Raw genomic sequence first — 7,600 nt, 5'->3', positions numbered from 1 at the left:
TGGGCCCACGTCCAGGTGTTGGCAGGCTGGGCAGGGCTGCACTCCACTGGGGACCCAGGAGAGGGTCATCCTGCCTCTTCTGGCTCCTAGTGGCTGCTGAATTCCTTGACTTGGAGCCACATCGTTCCAGGCTCTGTCTCTGGGGTCACCTTCCCGGTTCTTGTCAGATCTCCTGCCTCTGCTTACGAACATGTGATTGTTCCTAAAGTTTGGAGCCCACCCAGATAATCCCCCATGTCATCATCCTGCACTGATACAGGCAGAGTGGGGTGCAGTGGCACATGCCTGTGATCCCAGGGACCTGGGACACCGAGGCAGGAGGATCCCAAGTTCAAAGCCAGCCTCAGCAACTTAGCAAGGCCCTGTCTCAGAGTAAAAATAAAAGAGGCTGGGGGCATTGATCAGTGGTAAAATGCTTGCCTAGCGTGTGCCAGGCCCTGGCTTCAATTCCTGGCATCTCAGAATAAATTAATAGATCACATTACAAAGATACTCCTAATCTACTATTTTAAAAAACCGTTTAATCATTTTTGAAAAATTAGTTTCCAGAGATTAGGACATAGATATACTTTGAGGGGTCATTTTTACCATAGTTTTTATTCTGAGCACAGAAGAGACAAGGTGGGCTTCAGACTTGGCTTGATCAGGTGGCTCATTGATGTCACTGAGGACCCAGCTCTCTGCATTTCTCGACTCCTGTCCTTGGTGTTATCTTCCTCTTAGAGCTTCTAGGGGCTTCTTTGTTCCTTTTTTTTTTTTTTTTTTTTTTTTTTTTATTGGTGGTGCTGGGGATTGAACCCAGGGCCTTGTGCAGGCAAAGCGAGCACTCTACCAGCTGAGCTACATCCCCAGGCCTGGGGCCTCTTCATTCATATCCAACATGGAGGAAAAATGTCTCAGTATTCCCAAAGTCCTGGGATTGTTTTGTTGTTGTTGTTGTCAGTGAATCTTTTATTTATTTATATGCGGGGATGAGGATCGAACCCAGGGCCTAACACATGCAGGCAAATGCCTACCACTGGGCCACAACTCCAACCCCAGTCCTGGGATTCTTTCTGACTGGACTGCCGGGGTCGCATGGCTTCCTCTGGGTTGATGTGGGGCATGGTTTATGCTGTTAGATGTAGGCTAAGTGTGTCGGTCAGCTCTTCATCACTGGCACAAAACACCTGAGATAATCAACTTAAAAGGAGAAAAGGTTTATTTTGACTCAGGCTTTCAGAGGTTCAGTCCAGGGTCTTTGGCCCTGTCACTTGTGGCAACACAGGGTGGGAGCGAGGAGGGGAAGAGGTCTGCTCACCTCAGGAAGTGAGAGGGGAGAACGGGTCCCAGTGTCCACTTTAAGGGCACCCCTCCACAGTGACCTAACTCCCACCAGCCCCACATCCTACAGCTCCACCACCTCCCAGCAGAGCCATGGGCAGGGGACCAAGCCTGGGACACGTGGGCCTGGGGACACTCAGATCCAAACCGCAGCACGCCAATCACATGCTCCTCCCCGAGGCCTGGCTGGGGTCAGCTGCCCTGGAGTCCAAGTGGTCCCCAAGCAGGATGGGCAGCTGCTGGGAAGCAGGGTCCACGTTGAGCAGGCCACTGTTGGCGAAGTCCAAGCCGCCAGGAGAGCGGGAGGAGCTGGACAGTGAGCTTTGAGAAGTGAGCGCGGGACAGGGGGCTGGCTTCAGCTTCCAAAGGAGGTCACTGGGGGAGGAAGACAGAGGCCTACCCTGCCCCAGGGGGCAGACCTGGGCGGATGGAGAGAGGCACAGACCCAGGGCAGGGCTTGGGGAATGACTGAAGTGCCCTGCCACTCAGTTACCCACACCCCAGCCCCACGTGCAGTGTTTACAGTCATTTTAAGTTTATTTATTATTATTATTATTATTTATTTTTTTGCAAAGCTGGGGAAGGAGCCCAGGCCTCACCCTGCACGCTCCCTACCCATGAGCCCCACCTCCAGCCCTCCCACCTTTTATTCCTGAATCCTTTTGGGTGTATGGGGATATTGCAAGGGGAGGGGTCCCATCCACCCCCTCACAACCCTCCACTGGAAATGCCTCCCAGGACGGGGTCCCCGTGGCACAGCTAAGGACCCCTCCGCACCCCACCGCTAACTCAGCTGTTTGCCCTTTTCTGCTCCTGGAGCCCTCGTGGCTTCCGGCTACCATGTCTGTCTGTCTCTCTGGTCTGTGACCGTTTCTCCATCCTTCCTTGCTTTTCCTGACCTTGTACATTTTGAGGAGTTCTGCTCAGTGTTTTGCCGACGAGCAGGGTATCTGATGTTTTCCTCATGGCCAGACCTGAGTGATGGGGTTTGGGGGCAGACAGACCGCATCTCGGCAGGGGGCACATGCTGGCCCGGGACTTGCCACGTGAGCTGGTTCTGTTTGTGTTTTTGTGGTGCTGGGCATTGAACCCAGGAGCGCTTAACCACTGAGCCACACCCCCGGCCCTTTTTATTTTTTTTATTTTGAGACAGGGTCTCCCTAAGTTGCTGACGTTGGACTCCAACTGGTGATCCTCCTGCCTCAGCCTCCCTCGTAGCTGAGATCACAGGTGAGGGCCACTGCTCCAGGCTTTGGCCTTTTTGAATTTTTTTTAAACCACCGAGTTCTGCAGCCCCAGCCATGTTGACCTCGACTATGTGGGTAAGGTGGTGTCTGCTGGGTTTTCTACCATGAAGCACCTCTTTCTCCTCTTTCCCAAACTGTTCCTTGGAACCCAGTGGAGCCCACAGGGCGTGCTGCACTCTGGGAGGATGCATCTCCACGTGTTATTAGGAATTCCTCCTCATGGAGGATTTGTCCCTTTCCCTTCATTTATTTAGTCTTCTAGCCGCGTGGACTCGTGTGTCTATGCATTCTAAACTCTGGGCTGCAATCTAATACTATGGGCTTGTCCAGGGGTTCAGATTGCTCCAGCTTTCTGCCGAGGTCTCTCAGGTCACCTCCTGTGACTGTCTGCCTTGCCCACGTCCTCTGAGGTTTTGAGCATTTCCTTGGTTTTGGCCCCTGCAGGACACTCCAGGCTCATCTTGCGTGTCTCCTGCCTCCACCGAGGACTCTGCTGTATCTCCAAGGAGGGCAGGCTCCACTCATTAGGACAGTGGGATTTAGACACCAAGACCTGGCTGCTGGGGGTGCCCATTGCCGCAGAGGCACCCCTCTTCAGCCGTGGGAAGTGTGTGCGCGCACTCGTGTGTGTGTGTGTGTGTGTGTGTGTGTGTGTGCACACGCGCACGCGCGCACATATCATGGGATTTTAGACAAGGCCCCAAGCTCCTCAGAGGGTCTTTAAGTCCCTGAGCCTCAGTTACCTCAACTGCAAAATAGGGTACCTACTTCCAAAAGCCTCCATGGACAGAAGCGTTGGACACGTGCCCTGTGAAGAAATTATACCAAGCGACCACCTTGGAGGTGGTGCGGCCTCTGCCCCTGGAGGACTTAAGGCACGTGGACAGCGTGAGGATGGCTTTCCTGTGCCTACCCCAGGAATCTGCTCGGGGAGAGCCGAGGTTGACATGGGCTGGCAGAGCAGAGGCCCCCCACGTTTCCCTGCCCTGGCACATCCGATTCTGGCCTGTGTTGGGGCTGGGCTAGACTGCTGGCCCCGGGGGCTGGCTTGGGGGTGCTGCCAACAGGACTTCCCAAGGCTGGCTGGCCCACTCCCCTCCCCCCCTGCCTGCTCCCCCACCAAGAGATAGGTCCAGACCAGGCCTCTTGGAGGCCCCTCTCTCAGCAGCGCCTGCCTCTGCCCAGTAGGCCCTGCACTGGTATCTGGCCTTGGCCACGGACCCAGGGCCCTGCCCCTGCTTGCTGAGGCGGAGGAGGCTGGAGCGGGTGGTATTGGACAGGGCAGGAGGTGGAGGCGGGCATGTCTAGGGCAGGTCCGGCCTGGGGCTGTCTGCCCAGCCAGTCTCCAAGCCACGTGCCTGCGGGAGCCAGCACACATGGCTTCCGGGGACTGTCTCCCCACCAGCACCCACGCTCCTCTCTGCTGCCCATGACCATCCCAGGTCCCCAAACTCTGAGTCTATGTAGATTTTTGTCCTGAAAAATAATTGAGAGAGTGATGTATACCGGTTGACAGTGCAGCCCAGTGGTTGGGTACTTAGTATAGGCAGGGCCTGAGGCTCAGTCCCCAGCACCAACAGGGGGGGCAAAGGGAGGGGAAGAAATTTGCTCAGTGGTTTGTTCCCATGGCACAGCCTGGTTTTGGGGAACCAATGAGCACAGCTTCTGACTTGGTGGGCACTTGTCTGGGGCTGCAAGCCTGGCAGAGCACAGCCCTGTGTGCTTCCGCCTTCCCGCCCTCCTCCTCCCCTTCCCTCCTCCCTCCCTCCTCCCTCCCACCTGCCCCCTCTTTCCAACCTCCTTCATTCTCCTCCCTCATTTACGCCTCCTCAGGACCAGGGGACACAGTGCCAGTCTTTGTGGCGTCCCCTACTGGGTAAACAGGGGAAGTATGGGACTCTTGAATAGCTCCCCAGGGTTGGCACAGCCAGCCAGGCAGGCAGTGGTGGGCGTGAATGGGCACCACCGCTCTCAGCAGCCCAGCAGCTTCGCTAGAGCTGAGCACGTGCTGAGTGCACAGTCCCACCACCTTCTTGGTACACACTCGACAGAAATGGGCACATTCAAATCCCCAAAGACGGGAACTGGCACCTAGTGCAGTGGTGCATGCCTGTGACCCCAGCAACTTGGGAGACTGGGGCAGGAGGATTGCAAGTTCTGACCAGGCTGAGCAACTTAGCAAGACCCTGTCTCAAAATAAAATAAAAGGGCTGGGAATGTGGCTCAGTGGTAAAGCACCCTGGGTTCAATCCCCAGGGCCAAAATCCCCCTAAAACACGAAATAGCATGTTCTTTTTTTTTTTTTTTTAAGGGCTTTTTATTTTTTTTTAAAGAGTGAGAGAGAGAGGGGGGACAGAGAGAGAGAGAATTTTAACATTTATTTACTTTTTCTTAGTTCTCGGCGGACACAACATCTTTGTTGGTATGTGGTGCTGAGGATCGAACCCGGGACGCACGCATGCTAGGCGAGCGCGCTACGGCTTGAGCCACATCCCCAGCCCCGAAATAGCATGTTCTTAACATTCATTGTCAAAATAGGAGAAGCTACCCAGGTGTTACCAATGATAGATGACAACCACACCGTGGGACTCTGTACAATAACGAGAATAAAACATCTGCAGCCACGTGTAAGGACGTGGACATGCCATGAGAGAAACCAGACCAGATGGCAGAGGAGATCAGATGGTTGTATTTGCATGAAGTACAAAAGCAGGCAGGACTGACTGGCCAGGGCGGGGAGTCCCCTGGCGCGGGAAGCAACCAGAGAGGGAGGCGGCTGGAGCTGTTTGCCCAGGGCCGGTCCCTTTGGATCCACCCACTGAGCCACACACTTAGGATCTGTGCAGTTTTGCATGTGCGTTAAACTTACTCACTAGCTGGAGTGCAGCCCCTGGGCTGTGGAGTGCAAATAGGGAGCAGCCAGCCCTCAGGAGGAAGGACAGACTGCCTGGAGGTGGTACCACCAAGGGGTCATCCTGAGAACCCAAACGGAGGTGGCAGGACAGGAACATGCTGAGCTGTGGCTCAGGAGCTGCCCTCCCCTGGGAAGCAGTGGCCCAAGGAGAAGTCCTTTCCTGCTGGGGAGAGGGAAGGGATTGCCTCCTTAATCTGACCTTGGCCTGCTCCTGCTCCGTTTCCATGTGGGAAGGACCAAGGACCCTTCTTGCTCCAATATTTTCTGGGTTTTTTTTTTGGGGGGGGTGTTGGCAATTGAACCCAGGGGCATTAAAACACTGAGCCACATCCCCCACCACCCTTTTTATTTTTTTATTTTGAGACTTGGTCTTGTTAAATTGCCTGGGCTGGCTTTGAAACTGCAATCCTCCTGCTTCAGCCTCCCGAGCCGCTGGGATTATAGCTATGTGCCACTGTGCCAGATGCTTTGGGCTTTGATGGAAAGTCACCTTCTGACTTTTTTTTTGTACTGGGGATGGAACACTCGGATACGTCACTGCTGAGCTGCATCCCCAACCCTTCATTTATTTACTTATTTTTTTTTTAACTTTTGGACAGGATCTCCCTGCGTTCTGAGTGTGGCCTCAAACTTGCTACCCTCTTTCCTCAGCCTCCTGAGTCACTGGGATCACAGGTGTGTGCCAGGCTAGAAGGTCACCACCTGATCTTAACCAAGTATAGCCCCGTGCCAGCACCTCCCTGGCTTGGGGTTCTGGGTGTTGGGAACACGATCCTTCAGATGTCAGAGGATGGTGAGAAAAGCTTTGGAGTCGGGAGTTCCTGGTTCGGGGGAGCAGGGCGGATGGCAGGACCTGAGCCTGAGCCTCCTGTGGCCTTTAGATCCTTTGCCATCGATGGCTCCAGAGGTTTTGCAGCGATCAGACTTCGCAGGGCACTTCAGCGATCAGAGGAAGTGCTTGGCAAACTGTGAAGTGCTGTGCATGAGCACTCAGAAATATCTTCCAGTACCCAAGGGAACAGTCGAGCAGCCCCTGTGCAGGTGGGGTCATTTTCGAGGGGCGGGTGGTGATGAAGTGAAACCCCGAAGGCTACCACGGATGGCCTGGCTACTAGACCAAGGACTAGGTGGTACAGCACTAGGGACTGTGAAGCCGTCCATGTCAAGATGGAGTCGCGTTGGTTGGGCGCTGACCAGAAATTCAATACAGCCCGGAGGCTCTAAAGGAGGGGATCTGGTGCCCGATGACAGGCGCCCCTCACAGGACTGCCAAGCCACCACCTCACCCAGAGGCCACTGCACCTGACACCCAAAGCACTTCCGCAGGAGGCCTCCCCACACTGCCCGCTGAATCCCGGGCTGACACTCGGCCTCTACTGATCCTTGCCGCCAGGAATTGTTATTTCAAAATACTTTGTGGCCTCCTTCCCGTTTTTGCCTTTAAAGCATCCTCCTGGGCTGGGGACGCAGCTCAGTGGCGGAGCCCTTGCCTGGCACGTGGGAGGCCCTGGGTTTGACCCCAGCACTACGGGACTTCCCTGCCCGTGTGTCCACCCCTGTGGATGGGAGTACCTTTGGGTACCATTGATTCCATTTGACAGGTAAGAAAACTGAGGCTCAGAGCTGGGGGCCCTGTGAGTTCTCGCCCTGGTGGGCCCACAGAGCCCTGCCCCTGGCCATCTTTCTAGGTGGCTTCACACCAGCTCCTTGTGCCCCGGGGCTTGGCTCAGCAGCTCGTTATCAGGGTCTCCCCGGGATCTTGGGGCCTCCCTCCTTCTTGTTATTCAGGCCTCAACTCCAAGCCGCCTCCCTGGAGACCCTTCCCAGTCACCTGGCCAAGGGTCACTCCACCACCCTCTCTGGCCACTCCAGGACTCCTTGTCCGTTCATCTCTGGGCTGGCTCGCGGTCGTGGACTGTGCTACCCTTGAGGGCAGGGACGTTGGTGTCTTCCCGGTGCCGTGGCCTGGGTGCGAGATGCGTCACCAGGCCCAGAGGAGGAATCAGCAAACGTGTGTGGACGGTGACAGAGCCGTTGCCAACCCGGTTCCCAGAATGTGAGCACCACTGTGCGATGAGGCAGGGTGGACTTGTCAGGCTGCCCGGGGCACCAGGAG

This window comes from Ictidomys tridecemlineatus, chromosome 11 (genome assembly GCF_052094955.1).
Source record: "Ictidomys tridecemlineatus isolate mIctTri1 chromosome 11, mIctTri1.hap1, whole genome shotgun sequence".
In the NCBI taxonomy this organism is placed as follows: Eukaryota; Metazoa; Chordata; class Mammalia; order Rodentia; family Sciuridae; genus Ictidomys; species Ictidomys tridecemlineatus.
This window is presented reverse-complemented; position numbering follows the sequence as displayed.